Raw genomic sequence first — 22,488 nt, 5'->3', positions numbered from 1 at the left:
TTTGTGGAAACAGAAAATAAACTCAATGCTTACAATTTTTATTGGTGGAATTCCTACTGATTTTTGTACAGGCGAATATATACAATATAAGTTAATATATACTCATATCATTTAATTCTTTAACCAGTATGTCTTCGAGAAAAAAGGCACAGCTCAATTTGCCTCCGATTCGAAGATAGTGGCGATGGCAAAGCCGTATGTAATAACTGCAAATCAAAAATAAGTATATCAAGTGGTTCGAATGGAAACATTTCATGTCATATGAAGAGAAAGCATCTCAACCACCCAAAAGTATACTGTAACTATTAACAGCAATCCAACAGAAACCATTAATTTGAATGAAAATAATTTGATGTGTTAACATCCATCTATTTTCAGCGCACAAGCTAGAAAAGCCCAATCAAATATAACCCAATTCATGCGAAAACCTCCACCAATTCGCAAAGTGCAGCAAATTGACGAGCAAGTCTTAAAAATCATAACAAAGGGTCATCATGCATTCCGTATCGTTGAAGAACCACAACTAGTCCACTAGTCCTGGATATTCTGTGCCAACTCGAAAGCCACTATCAATCAATATGCTGGATAACACATATGAATTAAAACCAATATTCAAACTGCTACTGCTGTGTGCCTTACAACAGACGGTTGGACATCGCTATCTCACACTAGTTACATGGCTGTTAGTGCTCACTTTATTGATGGAAGTAAAACGTTGAGGTCTCATTTACTAGCTTGCTTGGAATTCAGTGACAGCCATTCATCGATTAATATTTCAAATTTTATTAAGGGATTTGCTGAAGATTGTCCATTAGCGTAGCTAGACAATTTTCCTAGGGGGGGGTGGCTATAGCCCCCCTAGCTAAAACTTTATAGACTGAACTTATAGGTTCAACTAATGTTTTATTTCATAAAATTGAATAAAAAATAGACATCAAAATAACTCGACAATCAATTTATAAAAAAGCAACTAAAAGTACCCTACGGGAAATTGGTGCAAATTGCCACTGATGGACCTATCACAGAACTGGTACCTGTGCTCCAGTTAGTTGCAATTTTCACATTTAGTTAAATAAAATTATCAGAATAACCTTTTGTTCGACATATTTCAAAAAATTTTTTTCATTTCGGGTTCGATTAGGAGCCCAAATTGAAAGAGATTTCTAAGAGTTTGTCCAAGACTGGTTCCTGAGGACCTGTTTATGGGTTGCTCCTGCTAAATTGTCCCAGGACGTGTCCTTTGGGATGAGTCCAAGACGCGTCCTAAAATGTAAGTTTACTTCGTCAATGACAAACCCATGTTAAAGTGGACGGTCCCTTCCATACGTTTTGATCAGAACTGGGACTGGTCCATACACACCAGGGACTAGTCCTGTACCAGTTCTGTGGTTGATCCGTTTCCCGTAGGGTAGTTCCACACTTTTCCCAGCAAAAAATTGGGAGTTGTTCTAAAGGCACAACTTTAAAAGCACTTCCAAAAATGTGCTCACAAAGAAGTTAACTATTTTAACTACACAGGCAGTTTTTTTTACTTCATTTTTTTATATTTTAATGCGTAATTTTTTGTTTTCTTTTTTCAAATAGTTAAAAAAAAGAGTAAGAATAAATAAAATGGTACAAATTATTCAAATTTTGCCACAAAAATGCTAAATCTATTATAGAAAAATCGATAATATTTGAAAATATTCGAGGGAAAACGTTTCAAACAAGCGTTAGAACGCATTAAAATTCATAAAAAAGTATAAAAATTATTTATTTGGGAAAATATCACAAAATTTTTAATTCACATTCAAAACACTGAATTCGGATCGCACCTTAAGAAGTGGTGCAAATTCATAGCAACGGCTGTTGAAACGGTGGACATTCGTTCGATGACAAGTTCATATTACATTCATCGCTTCTCCGCCAAATTTGTACCACTTCCAGACCCAAAAAGAACATTTTCACTTATTTTTTGGCGACGCTTTTTTGCAGCGTTATTAAGATATTAATTTATGAAAGAATAGTTTTAATATCAATTACTATTTTTTATTCAACTAAATCATAAGTTCAACCACAGCTTTATTTCATAAATATCAGACTTCTACCACAACCCAAGTAATTCGATTGTTCATGAAAGTCTTTAGTGGAACTTTGTGCGTTGTACGAGTATATACTTGTTTAATTTTTATAAAAATGTAAAATCGTAAATAGGTTTTCAAATTCTGGGGGGCTACAATTTTTCTGGGGGGGGTCTAAGCCCCCTCCCCAGAGGCCTTCCTACGCTTATGAGATTGTCATTGGCTTTACAAATAAAATAGCTGCCATTGTAACAGACAATGACTGTAATGTTGTTGCAGCAGTGCGCATGGGAAGTTGGCATTGGATTGGGTGCTACGCGCACTCGCTTAACTTAGTCGTTCAAACATCATTATTACGATATTTTAAAAAAGATAAAAAGAATTGTTGAGTTCTTCCATAAAAGCACAAACAACAAACTATATGATGCTCAACTACAAATGGGGCAATCAGTCATGAAGTTAAAACAAGGTGGAATTCCACCTATGAAATGCTACAACGTATTTATACTGTGAAAGATGCCGTTATCACCACGAAAAATGTCACTCTTTCAGACGGCTATAAAGCAATTAAGAATCTCCCGTATAAAATTACAGAATACCGATGATGGCAATGACACCGTAGAATTATAAATTCCAAAAACAAGTTCTTCAAAAGTATGGATTTATTATGATACCAACTTTGCAAAGGTATCACGTCCCGCAAATAATACAGTTGGGAGTTCGACAAATACTTGAATGAAGATTGCATTGAACGCACCCCTTATCTTGGTGGGAGGAAAGAAAACAAATATATCCACGAGTTTACCATCACGCTTTGAGAAGATTATGCATATCAGCAACATCGGTGCCGTGCGAAATAATATTTTCCGCGACAGAGCAAATTTTAAACGAAAGGAGAACTCTTTTTTTTATAAATCTCTAAAGTGGGCAAAGTCATTTTTTTACATAGTAACTTTTAATGAAAAACAATCCACGAAAAAATCGATATTTATAAGAAAAATTTTGATCTCTGAATTTTGAATTAAATAATTTTAGTCACTGAATCTTTTTTATAATTAATAAAAATAAACTTTCAAAAAATTATGAAAATCGTTGCTTTTTTATTTTTATTTACAAATTGTAAACTTGTGAACTTTTTTTCTTGGGGAGCTGAAAGAAAATGTCGGATATATGGGATTCTTTGTTTGTTTTTCTTGTCCGGATCCAAAAGGAGCTGTGGAATTAAATGATGGAACTAGTTCCTTTTTAGGAGCGGATCTGAAAAGAACGGCCACTTTAGTGATCCGGTATTGTCCAACTCTAGATATTTGAAAACATATGTATGGTAAATTTTGTTGTATGCAGTCGAAATGTGGAACCTAAAGGCTGCTGACGTGAAGAAACTAGAAGTTTTCGAGATGTGGACGTACAGACGAATACTTAAAATATCATGGACCAAACAATGAAGTGTTGAGTATACTACATAAAGAAAAATAACTTATCAATACTATAAAGAAGCGAACACAGCTTATGTTGGACATATTACGCGAATTAATAAATACAAACTACTCCAAAACAACATCCGATACAAAATAGAAGGAAGGCTATCTAGGGGAGGAAAGTAGCAGACTTGGATTAAGAATATTCAGGAATGAACCGGTATAACAGATGTTGCAACCATACTTAGCGAATTCCGCAGACAATCTTTTGCAGAAATAATAAAAAAACTTATGAATATATCTATAATGTAAATTATATTATATGTAATTGGATTGATCGCCACAAATTCGTAGAACGAATGGGCAAATTAAGAAGAAGAAGTACTTATGTATTCACTATAGTTGATATATCCACGGAAAAAATAAAACTAGCAACCAAAATAATGGCAACTAAAAACGTGACAAATTCTTTTATATAAAGTTATTTCCAGAAAAAATGTCAGTGTTGTTAATTGTTCCCAAAACTAAAAACGTATTTTTTACGCTGTATAATCTATAAAAACCTATTTAATGGTCCAGTCGCATAAAAATTTACAATCACCGACTTAAAACGCTTTAGTACAGGAGGTCAGAAACCATCTCGTTGTTCATCATGTAAACAAAGTTATGAATGAATAAAAATCAAAAAGATCCACAGCGACCTCATCACGCACAGAAGGTAAAAAAAATCACCAACAATGAGTACCTACCGTTAAAGAACAAAAATGTTCTTCTGAGTATCATAAGAATATATATAGAAAACTTTACACGTGTTTAGTAATCTTTGAAACATTGGCAATTTTCCATTATTATTTCGTGAATGATTGGAAAAATGCTCGCTGCATTTTAAAGAAAAAAATTGTATGTGATTACAATAGTCACATCAATTTCCATTATATAAGACGTTTTCATTCATAATAACTGAATTTATTGCCAACCTCCTTTTGGCAAAGGGGACTGATCCGTAACATATGGGATATGGGCGTAAAATGGTTCGAGTCGGTTACTATCAGGAATTCCTACCAAACTGTTTTCTGTGTGTATAAACACTGACGGCAAACTTTTACTCCGGTTTACGTGAAATTCTGCAGTGACATTATAACATAGCTACACCCTCACAAAAAATCGCTTCTGTAACATATACTCCCAAACATATTTTGCATATACATTTTTGGGTATTGCCCAAACATTTATATGTTTGATCTCTACCAATATATAATATGTTTGAAAGCATATTGGTCTAAACAATATATGTTTGGGTAGTCTAAGTTCCAAACATTTTGTATTTTTGCATCCAAATTCAATAATGTTGTCTTCCAAAAAACAATATGTTATTATGTGACCATATAATATGTTTGGAAGCATTTTGCACCCAAAAATATTATATGCTTAAAAAAAATTCTCCCAAATAATATTGTGCTCAAAATTTTATTTATTTATTTATATCTTTACAATCATAATGAATTATGAAAATAAACAGGTAATATAGGTGCTAACAACATAGGTTTTCGACCTGAATGCTCAAAATTTTGTTTCTGCCCAATTGTATATTCCCCGACATCTTTCTCACTTCCACGAGATTTTTTAGTTCTTAGCACCTTTTTCTGTAATACAAACATTGTAGAAGAAATTATTCAATTTTATGATTTTTTTTTATTTTAATTTTACCTTTTGCCGGACGGGGATTCGAACAGCGGACCACAAAGTTTGTAAGGATCAAAGAAGTAGCTGATCAATTGCCCAAGGAAAAATAAAATGTTAATTTTGTAATAACAAGCAACAACCACCAACTTAAATCAATATCGCTCCCTGTTAAATAGCGCTCCAAGCTACTAAACACATATATGTTTATAGGCTATTTCTAAATTAATATATGCTTGCATCCAAGCATATTATATTTACAAACATTTTATGTCCCAAACATAATATGTTCTAACATATATGTCCCAAACATGTTATGCTAGTTTATGAACATTATATGCTTGCATTCAAAAATATTGTGTTTAAAAATTTGTGTTTCAAACATATAATGTTTATAGCCAAACATATGAAAAACAGTCTTTTTCATCCGTGTAGATACGCTAAATTTGGTCGAAATTGGATCAGATTTGGATATATCTCTAATACATATCTTTCGCCCAATGACGACGGATGTCATAATGTCGTTTCGGAAATTTGAAATTTTGTACATAGATGGTATCGAAAATGTACATCTACAGAATGTTGCAGGGTGTAATATGGCCCACCCGTCCGACTTTAGACTTGCCTTACTTGTATACGCACCATCATTCTATTGTAATAAATTTATCATTCCGCTTGTAACGCAAACGAAATATCGATTTCCAACTATATAAACCTATATATGTTCTTGATCAGGGAGAAATTCTAAGACGATATCCTTCTGTATTTCTGGCTGTGTGTCTGTTGTAATGACGCTATAGCTTTCAATAATGAATTTACCGTGCTGAAATTTTACACAAACTCGTCTTTTGTCTGCATGCAGGTCAAGTTTGAAGATGGTTTTAATATAGCACCATATAAAGTGATGCTCTGAGTTGGGTTCTTTAGCATCAAGACCAGGGCTGTGGAGTCGGAGCCGGGGTCTGAAGATTTTGCTGGAGTCGGAGTTGGAGTCGTAGAAATTTTGCTCGACTCCGACTCCGGCGAAACAAAATTTGAAAAACACTTCACATCTTTATAACTAAAGAAATGTGTCGACAAATTAGATTCCAGTCGAACAACGAAAAACGAAGTACTGGATTTCAGGCCATTCAAAGTGTATTTATACGAGTGAAATTTCAAGGTGATGTAAAAATTAGGTTTGACTGAATATGCGCTGAATTGGTCAATTGCATTGTCCATTTATAACATATTAAAATATCGATTTTTGACCATATATATACTCTTGTTAAATGTACAATTTTAAGGCAATATAAACCCAACTTCCGATTTTTTAAAGAAACTTTTCCCAGTCTAAAATTTTCATAAGATTTATCAGAAATTTTGAATTTAGAGTTATTTGAGATTCATAAACAAATGCGGAATTTTCCCGTCGGTCCAGATTTTGAGATAGCCCTACATAATTACTTGAGAAATATACACCCGATGTCTTTGGAAGCTGTAATTTTAAATTAAACCACAGCCGGTCTTTTGGGAGAAAGTTGAAATCGGTTCAGATTTAGATATAGCTCTCATATATATCTTTCGCCCGATTTGCACTTATATGGCCTCAAAAGCCAGAGTTTTGCCGTTATTTGCTTCAAATTTTGCACGAGATGTACGTTTGATGGTATCGTTATGTGTGCCAAATTTGGTTGAAATCGGTTCAGATTTAGATACAGCTCCCATGTATGTGTACGCCAGAGTTGGGGAAATATGGTAGAATGTTTTATATTTTAATCCAATTTTTAATGGCATTTTCCTCCAATTGACTTGATAGTTTCTACAGAGAATATATTTAATTCGCTATTTAAGTGTGTCAAGTGTGATCTAATTTGGTTCAGATTTAAATAAATCCTCAATATAGTTGTTCTTCCGGTTTATACAAATATAGCCAAAATACCAACATTTTACACTAAATTCTGTGATGATTTCCCAATATCGTAATCATATCCTACACACGCTGATGCCAGACTTTCCACAGAATGGTTGAGTTTTAAATAAGGCTCCGACTTGTGGAAATATCGCCCGACTTGGCCAAATAATATATCATTACCAACAATAGACCACATATCTTCAAATCGGTTAAGATATAGATATTTGAATATGGGAATATAAACCTTCATAATAACTCCAAACAAATTTGAAGGAGTTGAGATGGTAACACAAATTTTGGTGTACATAGTGGTGAAGGGTATAATATAGTCGCCCGACTTTAGACTTTACTTACTTGTTTAACATCTAAACATTCTATCTGATTAGTCCGACATTTTGATATTATTATTATTTTTCTTTTTTATGTAAATTTATTTTTTTAAATGCATATATAGACCAATACCAGGATTTGACTTCTAAAACTTCTGGAAGCCTAATTATTTTTTGAAATTTTGTGTTTTTATAAATACATATTCTGGAGATTGTTGTTATCTACCCATATTTTGATGTTGCCTCTATATAGTCTTGTGTCGTATTTTAATCTACTGGTCTGAAATTAAAATGTAGAGTTCTTTACATCCCAAAAATGCTGAGATTTATCGTCGAGTCATATCAACATTTAAAATTAGAGTTCTTTTGGACTTATAAACACATATGGCAAAATAGAATAATTATATCGGTCTATTTTTGGAACCTTAAAAATACAATTGGAATACTGTTCAAATGAGATTTAGGTACACCCCCTGGAGTCGACTCCGGAGTCGGAGTCGAGGTTAATAAGAAATGCGGGAGCAAAATTGACTCGACTCTACAGCCCTGATCGAGACATCGCAATTTCTATTCGAGTTGCTTGAAAATTGAAATCTATAGATATTTTGAGGCCCGCAAATATATGTATAGAATTTGGAGTGCATCGGTCCAGTTTTTGGTATAGCTCCATATAGACCGATTTCCCGCTCTACCTTCTTGTGTTTCTCGAAACCGACATTTTATCCAAATTGTTGAAATTGGAAAACTAGAGTTAATTTGTTTTTTCCTAAAATTGGAAAAATTTGGTTTATATTGGTATAGGTTTGATATTGTTCTCATATACACCGGTCTCTCGAATTATCTTCTTCAGGGACAAGAAGGAGCACTGATCACCCAAATTTCACGGAACTAGAAGTAAAACTGATCTGCTTTGGAGAGTAGATTTTACCTCTTACAAAGTTGAGAATCCAAGCTGAACCTCAACCTCCGAATTTATGTTTCATACATGCTAGAAGTGCGGCACAATGAGTTGAGTTCTCTAAAAAATATTTCCAATACAAACCATTGTTTTGAATTTCTTGCCCACATCCTCTTCACAGACCATTCGTGCTGTGTTACGATCACAAATAGTAGATAATTGTTTGTTTTAAAGTTTCAAATAATACAAAAAATTCTTCAACATATTTTCATTAATACAAATGACATTTAAAAAATTCGAAATGTTATTCGTTGTGAATATTATATGAAAATGGTAACTGCTGAATGATAGTTCAGAATTTTCCTTACGGTTGGTCGTATCAACCAATTTGAATAAAAATTAATCAAATGAGGTAGGTTTGGTTGCCACAACCAATTATCTTGTAGCACGACAGAAAATCTGTTAAAAATCTCAACTAATGGTTACAGGTATGAACAAATGCATGTAAGTACAGAAAATTGTTATAATCAACTTTTATTTATTTCTAAATACAGAATGTTCATAAATTCAACCGAATTCCAACTAATCTATTCTCTGTGTACGGGACGATCGTCCCATAACAAAAAAAAAAGTAAAAATGTATAAAAAAAAGATTCCTTTATAAGAGGGTAATTTTTATTTCTCGTTTTTCCCCGGAGACGACGGCTGAGGATATCGATTGTTATATTAGGTCTAGGATCGATGGTATATCGGTTTTTAGAACTATTAGGTTGAAGTCTCAGTTCTCTGAGAATAGGTCTTCACTTAAGATTATTTTTGATGCTGATCTCGTCGATACGCTGTGTAATCGTGATTTTTGGCCTCCTAGGGCATTCGTTAAGGAGTTTGTTGATAACTTAGCTAGATTACCTAGCAGGCGTCCTCCATCTCCAAAAAACTGAGTGGCTCTTTTTCTATTGTTTATCAGAATGTCAGAGGGCTGAATACGAAATTATCGAGGCTGTATATTGATAGGTTTGAGTTTGCGATTTTGGTTATGACTGAGACTTGGCTCAGGCCATCGGTATATGGTTCTGAGATTCTTTGTGGTCGTTACTTGGTGTTCAGGAAGGATCGTATGGGTAGGATTGGTGGTGGAGTACTAATTGGTGTCCTTGGCACCTTCTCTGAGCGAATTGTTCTGGACGATGTTGATGATATTGAATTCCTTGCGGTAAGGGTAGATGTTCTGGGATTTAGGTTATTCGTCATATGCTCATATATTTCTCCGGCTTCGGAATATTCTATATATGAGCGTCATTTTGTGGCAATAAGTAGTATTATGTCTGGAATGAGTGATTCGGACAGGATCGTAGTTTTGGGCGATTTTAATTTGCCTATGGTGTATTGGCTTAGCTTGCCTGATACGGAGGCGTTGACTCCACTGACTACTTCTGGTGGTTCGGAATGGGTGACGACTTTTTTGAATCTTTTTCTTGATGCTGGTTTGAGTCAGATCAATGGAGTTTTGAATTTCTTTGGGAAGATTCTTGATTTGGTCTTTGTAGGCGATCCCTATAATTTTGATTTGTCAAGATGTGGTCCTGTTTCTTATCCCGAGGATAGGTATCACCCTGCTTTCTCTCTTTCCCTCTTGGATGTTGCTCATGGGTCTCAAATGGTTGCTGCTCAGGATGAGATAATTTCACTATATTTTAAGAAGACGAATTTCGATGTGTTGTATTCGTTTCTTTCAAGTGTTGACTGGGGCTCTGTTTGTAGGTGTGATCGGTTGTCCGATATTGATGTGGCTGTTGATAATTTCTACAGGGTTTTGGATGGTTTTGTGTCTCGGACAGTCCCTAGGCGAAGGGTGGATTTCCCTAGGAATCAGCCATGGTATTCTCCTGAATTGACGAGACACATGAATGATAGGAATAGATGTTTTAGACGTTATAAGAGGACGGGATCTGATTTTGATTATACTCGGTACTCTGTCGCTAGGTCTATTTATAATATGGAATCAAGGGCGTGTTATGTTGGTTACATTGATAAGGTTAGGAATGACATTCATTGTAACCCGAAGTCTTTTTATGATTTTGTTAGGATGAAACGTAAGTCCTCGAATAGGCCATCGAAGATCCGGAGGGAGGGTGTTGACTTTTATGGGGACCAGTCCATTGCGGACTGTTTCGCGGGCAATTTTGAATCTGTTTATAGGAATGGTACTTATGATGCTGATGGTTCATATCCCTATTTTATTAGGTCGCTTGATCGAGTGGCAATTCCATTATTTGATAGTCTGCCTGTGTCTGGGTATTTGCGTGGGGTTAAGGCGTCCACCAGTGGTGGTCCAGATGGCATTCCTGGGATAATTCTGAAGTTTTGCTCCGAATGTCTCTCTGCTCCATTGTCGTTGTTATTTAATAGCCCAGCAAAAAATTTGGAAGTTCTTCCAAAGGCACAACTTTAAAAGCACTTCCAGAAATGTCCTCCCAAAGATGTTCTTTATTTTAACTACACAGGAAGTTATTTTAATTAATTTTTTTGTAACTCGTTATTTTTCATATTTTTAACGGGTAATTTAATTTTTTTGTTTCAAATAGATTAAAAACAGAGTGAGAATTATAAAAAAGAAACAAATTATTCAAATTTTGTCGATAAAAATGCGAAATCCATTCTAAAAAGATTGCGAATTTTTAAAAATATTTGAAGTCGAACGCTTCAGACAACCATTAGAATGCATTAAAAATCGTAAAAAATTACAAAAATTGTTTCTTTGGCAAAATATTACAAAAATTTTTAATTCACTTCTAAAACACTGAATTCAGATCACACCATAAAAATGATTCATATTCAGTGCAACGGCTGTGGAAATGGTGGACATCCGTCCTATGACAAGCCCGTGTTAAATTCATCGCGTCAATTTTGCATCACTTCCGGATCCATATAGAACATTTTCACTTTTTTTGCTGGGAGCTCATTGAAATTTGGTTATTTCCCTATAAGATGGAGGAGTTCTTTTGTCGTACCACTTCATAAGTCAGGAAGCCCCTTTGATGTGAGTAATTATAGGAGGATAGCAAGATTGAGTGCTATTCCCAAGGTTTTTGAGAAGATGGTGACGGATGCTTTGTCGCATAGCATTTCTTCGATACTGGATCCTTGCCAGCATGGTTTTCGTAAGGGCCTATCGACTATTACGAACTTGGTGGAATTTATTTCTCATGTTATTAATCAGTTTGTTGTTGCACGGACGAAAAAGACTGTTTTTCATATGTCTGGGTATAAACATTATATGTTTGGAACTCAAATTTTTAAACACAATATTTTTGAGTGCAAACATATAATGTTCACAAACTAGCATAATATGTTTGGGACATTTATGTTAATATGTTAGAACATATTATGTTTGGGACATAAAATGTTTGTAAATATAATATGCTTGGATGCAAACATATATTAATTTAGAAATAGCCCATAAACATATATGTGTTTACAAAGAGAGACAAATTGTATGCTGGAAGTAAAATAATGAAAGTAACCAATTGGCGCATTACAAATATATATACACAAAGAAAATTTCATTAAATATAGGAAAAATACTATGTGTGAATATAAACAAGTATAAATTTACATATTATGAGTAGAAATATATATGTTGTGATATAAGACTTCGTCAAAAATTTTATATGCTTAAGTAAAATATTAAAATGAGTATTCGGAGAGAAAATTCATTCGGAACCAAGATAAAATATATTTGAAAAAAAAGAGCATGAGTTTTGTTTATCATTTTCGCATTACGGGCACAATTTTTTTGTTTCGTCAAAACAAATCGGAACGTAGGACGAGTAAGTCAAAATATTCAAACAAAGGTAATTAAAGGGATCTTCATAAAAACTAATGAAAGGGCACTATACACTGAACAAAAAGCATGTCCGGTTCCAAAGATTGTGTCTCCACTTTAACAATTTTGATATTGATTCCGAACCAAAGAAGCGGAGAATACAAGTATGGATGCTTTTAAGACACAATTCTCTTTTAAATGGGGTTTTGTGTACTTGACTCTACGAAGCACATGTCAATTTTTCGCTTCTTCAGCTTTTTTTCATATGCTATAAAATGTCCGTTAAAAACAAGACTTCCAGTAGAAATTATGTTATGTTTCAAGTAAAAAATGTCTTTAAAATAAAGTATTGAAAAACATATCCTATTTTTTAATGATTTTTGCCTTGTAGTCAAGATGCAAAAATGCAACAAATTTAAAGACAGTTTCATTAATTTTAAAGAATTTTTCTGAATTATTAAAGTCAAGTTGACCTTAGTTCAAAAGTTGTTCTTTCATGTTATGATACCCATTTTTAAGTCAAATCACTTAATTATAACGACAACACGACTTCATTGAAAGTATCGACCTTTGAAGATCTATAAAAACAAAGATTAGTTCCTCTTTATTAATGAGTAGTCCAAGAGGAGTTGACGGATTTTTTCGAAAATAAAAGTGGGCATTGAGTTCGAGTTTTGCCGCTAAAATTATTTCTCATTTTAGCTGCAAAACCAGAATAACATTACAACTTTTTCCGGTAAATTGTATTATAACATGGTGGGGAAAGATCCAAAGCAACAATTGAATAAGTTTATTTTCTTTAAAAGAAATTATTAAAGAAAAGTAAAATGGTAAACATGGCCATTTTAACGTGATAATGCCAATTTATACCGGCCTTAAGAATTAAATTAAGTACAAAATTATTCGTTAATAAAAATTTATATATTTATTTGTATTTCTAAATTAATGGTGTTACATGCTAGCAAACAATTGTTCACACCAAAATAAATGTATATGCTGTTTTAAAATTACTGTTTAGAATTTAAATATGTGCTTTTGAATGGTTATCGTTAAACTTAGGATTCGATGGAAAAATATTTATCTATACTCGACTTCACGTTCTTCTTTTGTAAGAGTTTTTGAATTTCTTCGAAAATTGTAAACTTGTATACAAAAACCTTTATTTGTTACAGAATTTTTATTGTTGCAATACAACAAATAATATTTGATTTGAACTCAGTCCATTTCGTTTATATCAAGCTGACTTTCTGACTTTAAGTCTTTTATAAAACACACTTTACAATTTCGTAGTAAAAATTTAATATAATTTAATATAATAGTATGTAATGCTGAACACCTTTTCGGGAACTTCCGAACGTATCTGGAATATATGTTAAAAAATATATTAAACAAAAAAAATGGTGTTGGTCGAAGCAGGGATCGAACCCAGGTCCCCTGTCACGCAAGGCGGACGACCAACCACTGCTCCACGCTGCCAACAAATGTCTGTTTAATAATGTTATGTTGTTAAACAATGTTATGTTTGCATCGGCTCGTGGGGGCCGCAAGATATGCTATATAAATATAACTTATAACGATAATTATCTCTTGATGACCATAACAGCTACGTAGGCCAGTGGTTAGTGTGCTGGCTTACAAACTGTGTGGTCCGCTGTTCGAATCCCCGTCCGGCAAAAGGTAAAATTAAAAAAAAATATAAAATATAATAATTTCTTCTAAAATGTTTGTATTACAGAAAAAGGTGCTAAAAACTCGTGGAAGTGAGAAAAATGTGAGGGAATATACAATTAGGCAGAAAAAAAATTTGAGCACAATCTTCTTTGGGAGAAAATTCTTCTAAGCATATAAAATTTTTGGGTTCAAAATGTTTCCAAACATATTATATGTTCACATAAGAACATATAGTTTTTTGGAAGACAACATTATTGAATTTGGATGGAAAAATACAAAATGTTTGGAACTTAGACTACCCAAACATATTATATTGTTTAGACCAATATGCTTTCAAACATATTATATATTGGAAGAAATCAAACATATAAATGTTTGGGCAATACCCAAAAATGTATATGCTTGAAGCAAAATATGTTTGGGAGTATATGTTACAGAAGCGATTTTTTGAGGGTGTGGGAATCAGACACATGTTATTTATACGGATTTTAGTTTGACCGGGTGAATCATAAGCTGTTGTTGTATAAGCTGGATAGGATTGGATTAGCTAGTACACTTTTGGCTTGGATTTCGTCGTATCTTGAGTGCCGCACGCAGATTGTGTCCTATTCGAGGTGCTTTGATGTCCCATCAGGCGTGCCTCAGGGTAGTCATTTGGGGCCTGTCTTATTATACCCTGTGCCACACTGTGGAACAGGGTATTATAAGTTAGTGCATATGTTTGTAACACCCAGAAGGAGACGAGATAGACACATGGTGTCTTTGGCAATAATGCTCAGGGTGGGTCCCTGAGTCGATATAACCATGTCCGTCTGTCCGTCCGTCTGTCTGTGGACACATTTTTGTGATCAAAGTCTAGGTCGCAATTTAAGTCCAATCGCCTTCAAATTTGGCACATGTTCCTAATTTGGGTCAGAATAGAACCCTATTGATTTTGGAAGAAATCGGTTCAGATTTAGATATAGCTCCCATATATATCTTTCGCCCGATATGCACTAATATGGAGCCAGTAGCCAGAGTTTTATACCGATTTGCTTGAAATTTTGTACAAACATAACACTTAGTCGTATAGTCAAGTGTGCAAAACTTGATTGAAATCGGTTCAGATTTAGATATAACTCCCATATATATCTTTCGCCCGATATGGACTTATATGGCCCCAGAAGCCAGATTTTTGGCCGAATTTGCTTGAAATTTTGCACTAGGAGTACAATTAGTAGTATAGTCTAGTGTGCAAAATTTGACTGAAATCGGTTCAGATTTAGATATAGCTTCCATATATATTTTTCGGCCGATATGGGCTTATATGGCCCCAGAAGCCAGAGTTCTGGCCCAATTTGGTTAAAATTTTGCACTAGGAGTACAATTAGTAATGTGTCAAATTTGATTGAAATCTGTTCAGATTTAGATATAGCTTCCATATATATGTTTTTCTGATTTCGACAAAAATGTCAACATTTTTCTTGTTAAATCGCCACTGCTTAGTCGAAAAGTTGTAAAAATGACTCTAATTTTCCTAAACTTCTAATACATATATATCGAGCGATAAATCATAAATAAACTTTTGCGAAGTTTCCTTAAAATTGCTTCAGATTTAAATGTTTCCCATATTTTTATACCCTGCGCCATACTGCGGAACAGGGTATTATAAGTTAGTGCATATGTTTGCAACACCCAGAAGGAGACGAGATAGACACATGGTGTCTTTGGCAAATATGCTCAGGGTGGGCTCGATATAGCCATGTCCGTGAACACATTTTTGTAATCAAAGTCTAGGTCGCAGTTTTAGTCCAATCGACTTCAAATTTGGCACAAGTATGTGTTTTGGCTCAGAATAGAACCCTATTGATTTTGGAAGAAATCGGTTCAGATTTAGATATAGCTCCCATATATATATTTCGGCCGATATGGACTTATATGGCCCCAGAAGCCAGAGTTTTACCCCAATGTGCTTAAAATTTTGCACAAGAAGAACAATTAGTACTATAGTCAAGTGTGCCAAATTTTATTGAAATCGGTTCAGATTTAGATATAGCTCCCATATATATCGTTCGCCCGATTTACACTCATATGACCACAGTGGCCAATCTTTTACTCCGATTTAATTGAAATTTTGCACAGGGAGTAGAATTAGCATTGTAGCTATGCATGCCAAATTCGGTTGAAATCGGTTCAGATTTAGATATAGCTCCCATATATATTTTTCGCCCGATTTACACTCATATGACCACAGAGGAAATTTTGCACAGGGAGTAGAATTAGCATTGTAGCTATGCGTGCCAAATTTGGAAATCGGTTCAGATTTAGATATAGCTCCCATATAGCTTTCGCCCGATTTACACTCATATGACTACAGAGGCCAATTTTTTGCTCCGATTTAGTTGAAATTTTTACAGGAAGTAGAAATGGCATTGTAGCTATGCGTGCCAAATTTGGTTCAGATTTAGATATAGCTCCCATATATATATGTTTTTCTGATTTCAATAAAAATGGTCAAAATACCAATATTTTCCTTGTAAAATCGCCACTGCTTAGTCGAAAAGTTGTAAGAATGACTCTAATTTTCCTAAACTTCTACTACATATATATCGAGCGATAAATCATAAATAATCTTTTGCGAAGTTTCCTTAAAATTGCTTCAGATTTAAACGTTTCCCATATTTTTTTACTAACATTGTGTTCCACCCTAGTGCATTAGCCGACTTAAATTTTGAGTCTATAGATTTTGTAGAAGTCTATCAAATTCTGTCCAGATCGAGTGATATTTAAATGTATGTATTTGGAACAAACCTTTATATATAGCCCCCAACACATTTGACGGATGTGATATGGTTTCGAAAATTTAGATCTACAATGTGGTGCAGGGTATAATATAGTCGGCCCCGTCCGACTTTAGACTTTCCTTACTTGTTGTTAATTATAAACGATTTACCTCAGTCCGTAGTTAACTCTAGGATTTTGATGTATGTTGATGATGTTAAGTTATTCTCCTCGTTCGATAATTCTGGCCGGGTGCATTTATTACAGGATGATTTGGATAGCTTTGGTGATTGGTGTAGGGTAAATCTAATGGATTTGAACTTGAAGAAATGCAAGTTTATGCGTTTCTTCAGGTCAAGGTCTATTGATGTTCGGTATAGTATACAGGGCACGTTATTGGGGGAGGTTTATTCTTTTGTTGATCTTGGCATTGTTATGGATCGTACACACAAAAAATGATCACCGAAATTTTTTCAATAAATCACTAATTGAATTTGGAAACGGATTCAGTTAATATGTTAATTGATTCAATTAATTATTTAACCAAATGCGAATAAAAACCAATTAAAAAATGATTGCTATTTGTTACGTTTCCAATTAAAATATTAATTGATTCAATCAATTACACTGTGGAACAGGGTATTATAAGTTAGTGCATATGTTTGCAACACCCAGAAGGAGACGAGATAGGCACATGGTGTCTTTGGCAAAAATGCTCAGGGTGGGCTCCTGAGTCGATATAGCCATGTCCGTCTGTCCGTGAACACATTTTGGTAATCAAAGTCTAGGTCGCAGTTTTAGTCCAATCGACTTCAAATTTGGCGCAATTATGTGTTTTATGTCAGAATAGAACCCTATTGATTTTGGAAAAAATCGGTTCAGATTTAGATATAGCTCCCATATATATATTTCGCCCGATATGCACTTATATGGACCCAGAAGCCAGAGTTTTACCCTGATTTGCTTGAAATTTTGCACAAACATAACACTTGGTCGTATAGTCAAGTGTGTAAAATTTGATTGAAATCGGTTCAGAATTAGATATAGCTCCCATATGTATCTTTCGCCCGATATGGACTTATATGGCCCCAGAAGCCAGAGTTTTACCCTAATTTGCTTGAAATTTTGCACCAGGAGAACAATAAGTACTATAGTCAGTTGTGCCAAATTTGATTGAAATCGGTTCAGATTTAGATATAGCTCCCATATATATCTTTCGCCCGATATGGACTTATATGGCCCCAGAAGCCAGAGTTTTAGTCCAATTTGGTTGAAATTTTGCAGTAGGAGTACAATTAGTAGTTTAGTCAAGTGTGCTACATTTTATTGAAATCGGTCCAGATTTAGATATAGCTCCCATATATATCTTTCGCCCGATTTTCCGTCATATGACCACAGAGTCCAAAGTTGTAGCCCGATTTACGTGAAATTTTGCACAGAGAGTAGAATTAAAATACAAATTTGGTTGAAATCGGTTCAGATTTCTATATAGCTTCCATATACATGTATGCTTTTCCGATTTAGGCAAAAATGACCAAAATGTCCACATTTTTCTTATAAAATCGCCACTGCTAAGTCGAAAACTTATAAAAGTGACTCAAATTTTCCTTTATTTCTAATACATATCTATCGACCGATAAATCAGAAATACACTTTTGCGAAGTTGCCTCAAAATTGGTTCATATTAAAATGTTTCCCATATTTTTTTTACTAACTTAGTGTACCATCCCAAGGCATTAGCCGACTTTAATTTTAAGTCTATAGATTACAAATTTTGTTCAGATGGAGTCAGATTTAAATGTATGTATTTGGGACAAAGACCTTTATATATAGCACCCAATACATTTGTCGGATTTTATATAGTATCGAAAATGTGGATTTACAAAGTGGTGCAGGGTATAATATAGTCGGCCCCGCCCGATTTTAGACTTTCCTTACTTGTTTTCAATTACAAACGTGATTGAAAAATTTTCCGTTTCCAATTACACATGTGATTGATCCAATCACCTTTGTGATTGAAATTGACTAATTTTGAGCGATGGAAAGAGCGAAAAGAGAACAAGGGAATGGGTATTTATTGAACAATGTATGATGGAGAGATCAGTCTGAGCAAGTAACTCGTAACGAACGGTTGGGTTTTTGCAGACATTCTGTCTGCTGCATTCAAAATGTGTGCATAAATATTTTGAACGCAACAACAAATCATAGCAAAGGGTTGATATAAATAAAGTGTGCAGCAACAAATGGCCACGTGGTAAAGGTTTGAAAAAATATATGACAGAACGCATTTGAAATTACCTGTGTTTGTGGTATTGTAAAAATGGGAAGCAATCTACGTTTATTGAAGGTAAGCAATTGTGAAATGTGAATACCGTTTAAAATAATATATACCGGATTAAAATAATATATTTTTATTCATTTCTTTTAGTGAGCAAATTTATTTCGTGAAGTTTACCAATCAATCCCATCTCCATCATTTTATCAAATATATAAGAATATGTTTGCAATAAAAAGGTGGGTACCGTATTGATCTTTTAAAATTGTAAATTTTTCACTCCTAGTTTTCTTAAAACCAAGAGCGGTATGGGTTTGTTGGAAGATTCACCTTGAAGTTGCGAAGTAGCGTTGGCATTAAATTGCATTTTTGTTTTACCTGTCTTTTTCAGTTTGAACGCAAGTAGAGAGCAGTATATCTGATTATAAATTAAGGAGCTGAATTATGTAATGGTAAACAAGTTCTTTCTTTTGGATTTAAAAATATGAAAAATATCCGAAAATTATAAAAATATGTATATTCCATTTAAATTTTTTCTATTTCCAGAATTTGCAAAGTATCATCAATATAATACCAAATATTACATTGTTTTGCCATTATTTTTGTCTTTGATTGGTTCAAATTTAAATAGACGATTTCAATGTGTGGAAATTTTGGAAAGGAATTGTTACTAAAATGAAATTACCGAGCTCCTTAAGACACCCTTTTATGCTAAACGACTACAACTGCAAAAGAAGATTATAAATATGCAACCTGGAACTTGATATTCTATGCAGGTAATGTTTAACAAAATCAACTTTTACTTGAACAAAATTAAATTCGAATTATTCTGTTTACTTTCAGAAAAACTAATTTAGCTTTCATACTGCTGATTTATTGGAAATCTAGGCGCATCTAAATATTACAAGGAACATGCTGAAATCGTTAATATGATAGGAAGATAATGATTTATATAGTTTTTTTTTAACCCTCTAGTTGTTATTGATCATAATTGTATGTCTAAGTTATGTTAGAACAAAACACACAAATAACAAAAACCAAATTCTTTAGTCTATAGCATAATTCAGAAAAACAAAATATTTTTTGTAAGAAACGCATATTTTCTTTTATTTCAAATAAAACTAAATAAGATTTTGGGGGCGCAATATATACATTTTTTGATTGAAATTTATTTCCCATATCAATTAATAATTTAATTGAATCAATCAAATAGTTGATTGATTTTTGTCGCGAAATTAATTAAAATTTTAATTGATTCAATTAAAACTGTGATTGAATTTTATGTCAAAAACCAATCACTCAACTAATTGATTCCGTGACAAAATTCAATTAAGTTTTTAATTGAAAATCGTGTTGGTTTTCGATCAAAATGGGTGATTGATACTATCATTTTCGTGATTGAAGACATTTCAAATAAAAAAATTTCAATCAAAAAAATGATTGTATCCGCGATTTTCGTGATTGAAATAAAAAAAAATTTTGTGTGTAGGCTTAATTTTAATGATCACATTAATTCGATGGTGAGTAAGATATCTAGGGTTCTAGGATTCATAAAGCGTTGGGCGAAAGAGTTTTCGGATCCTTATGTTACCAAGAGGTTTTTTACTGCCCTTGTTAGACCTATTCTGGAGTACGGTTCTATCGTGTGGGATCCTCAGTATGATAGATAGTTCGCTCTGAGACATATTCATTAGGACAGTGATTTTGTTCTTCCTCCTTACATTTCTAAATTGATGCTGATTCATTTGCCTACTCTTAGGAGCCGACGGACGATGTTGGGCTCCATGATGATGTATTGATATCTAGGATTAGGATAAATGTTCCTTTTAGGACATCTAGGAATTACCAGTTTCTTTTCATTGATTTTCAACGTTCGAATTAATCTTCTGTGGAGCCTATTCGTAGGATGTGCATTAATTTTAATTCAATCTATCATCTAGTTGACACTAACTTAAGTATTGATATGGTGAAGTCCAGAATTTTAGCATATTTGGATAACTAATACATTTGTTTTATTGAATAACCTAATATTTTGTCTTGTTTTGTAATTTATCCGGCTGATGAGTCCTTCTCTGTAGCTGGTTAAATTCCACTCCCTCCCCCGCCATGGTCCGGATCATGGTGTGTACGCTGTCCCTGCGACAGCAAAGTCTATAAAATCGGACTGCAGCTCGATGTTTCTACAAGATCAGTTCACAGAATCTTAAAATCGTACCGAAGTGCAAAAAACGTATTTATTCTAAAAATAGACAAGTATTATGGATCGTTTAGAGGAAGAAATACCTCCCAAATGGAGTTATCAACATGATCCAAAACATAGGGAAAGTTTATAAAGGAGTGGTTCAGGTATAACGATGATAAGGTCTTGAAATGGCCAACACAATCACCAATCATAGAAAATCTATGGGATATTGAAGATTGTAAGGTTAAATTCAAAACTTGAAAGATATCTCTAAAACTACTTATACATATATATATATATATATATATGTATATATATATATATATATATATATATATATATATATATATATATATATATATATATATATATATATATATATATATATATATATATATATATATATATATATATATATATATATATATATATATATATATATATATATATATATATATATATATATATATATATATATATATATATATATATATATATATATATATATATATATATATATATATATATATATATATATATATATATATATATATATATATATATATATATATATATATATATATATATATATATATATATATAATATATATATATATATATATATATATATATATATATATATATATATATATATATATATATATATATATATATATATATATATATATATATATATATATAATATATATATATATTCATCGTTATACCTGAACCACTCCTTTATAAACTTTCCCGTATGTTTTGGATCATGTGATAACTCCATTTGGGAGGTATTTCTTCCTCTAAACGATCCATAATACTTGTCTATTTTTAGAATAAATACGTTTTTTGCACTTCGGTACGATTTTAAGATTCTGTGAACTGATCTTGTAGAAACATCGAGCTGCAGTCCGATTTTTATAGACTTTGCTGTCGCAGGGACAGCGTACACACCATGATCCGGACCATGGCGGGGGGAGGGAGTGGAATTTAACCAGCTACAGAGAAGGACTCATCAGCCGGATAAATTACAAAACAAGACAAAATATTAGGTTATTCAATAAAACAAATGTATTAGTTGTCCAAATATGCTAAAATTCTGGACTTCACCATATCAATACTTAAGTTAGTGTCAACTAGATGATAGATTGAATTAAAATTAATGCACATCCTACGAATAGGCTCCACAGAAGATTAATTCGAACGTTGAAAATCAATGAAAAGAAACTGGTAATTCCTAGATGTCCTACAAGGAACATTTATCCTAATCCTAGATATCAATACATCATCATGGAGCCCAACATCGTCCGTCGGCTCCTAAGAGTAGGCAAATGAATCAGCATCAATTTAGAAATGTAAGGAGGAAGAACAAAATCACTGTCCTAATGAATATGTCTCAGAGCGAACTATCTATCATACTGAGGATCCCACACGATAGAACCGTACTCCAGAATAGGTCTAACAAGGGCAGTAAAAAGCCTCTTGGTAACATAAG

At 33.3% G+C, this 22,488-nt stretch overlaps 1 protein-coding gene across 1 annotated transcript in view; it reads left to right on the top strand.

The window, feature by feature from the left end:
- Positions 1-22,488, top strand: part of hrm (solute carrier family 16 member hermes) — a 114,275-nt gene that overhangs the window by 46,164 nt on the left and 45,623 nt on the right. The window lies entirely within an intron of this gene.

Source organism: Haematobia irritans, chromosome 2 (assembly GCF_050003625.1).
Source record: "Haematobia irritans isolate KBUSLIRL chromosome 2, ASM5000362v1, whole genome shotgun sequence".
NCBI classification, from domain to species: domain Eukaryota; kingdom Metazoa; phylum Arthropoda; class Insecta; order Diptera; family Muscidae; genus Haematobia; species Haematobia irritans.
Note: the sequence above shows the minus strand (reverse complement) of the source record. Positions and strands in the feature narration are given on the sequence as shown.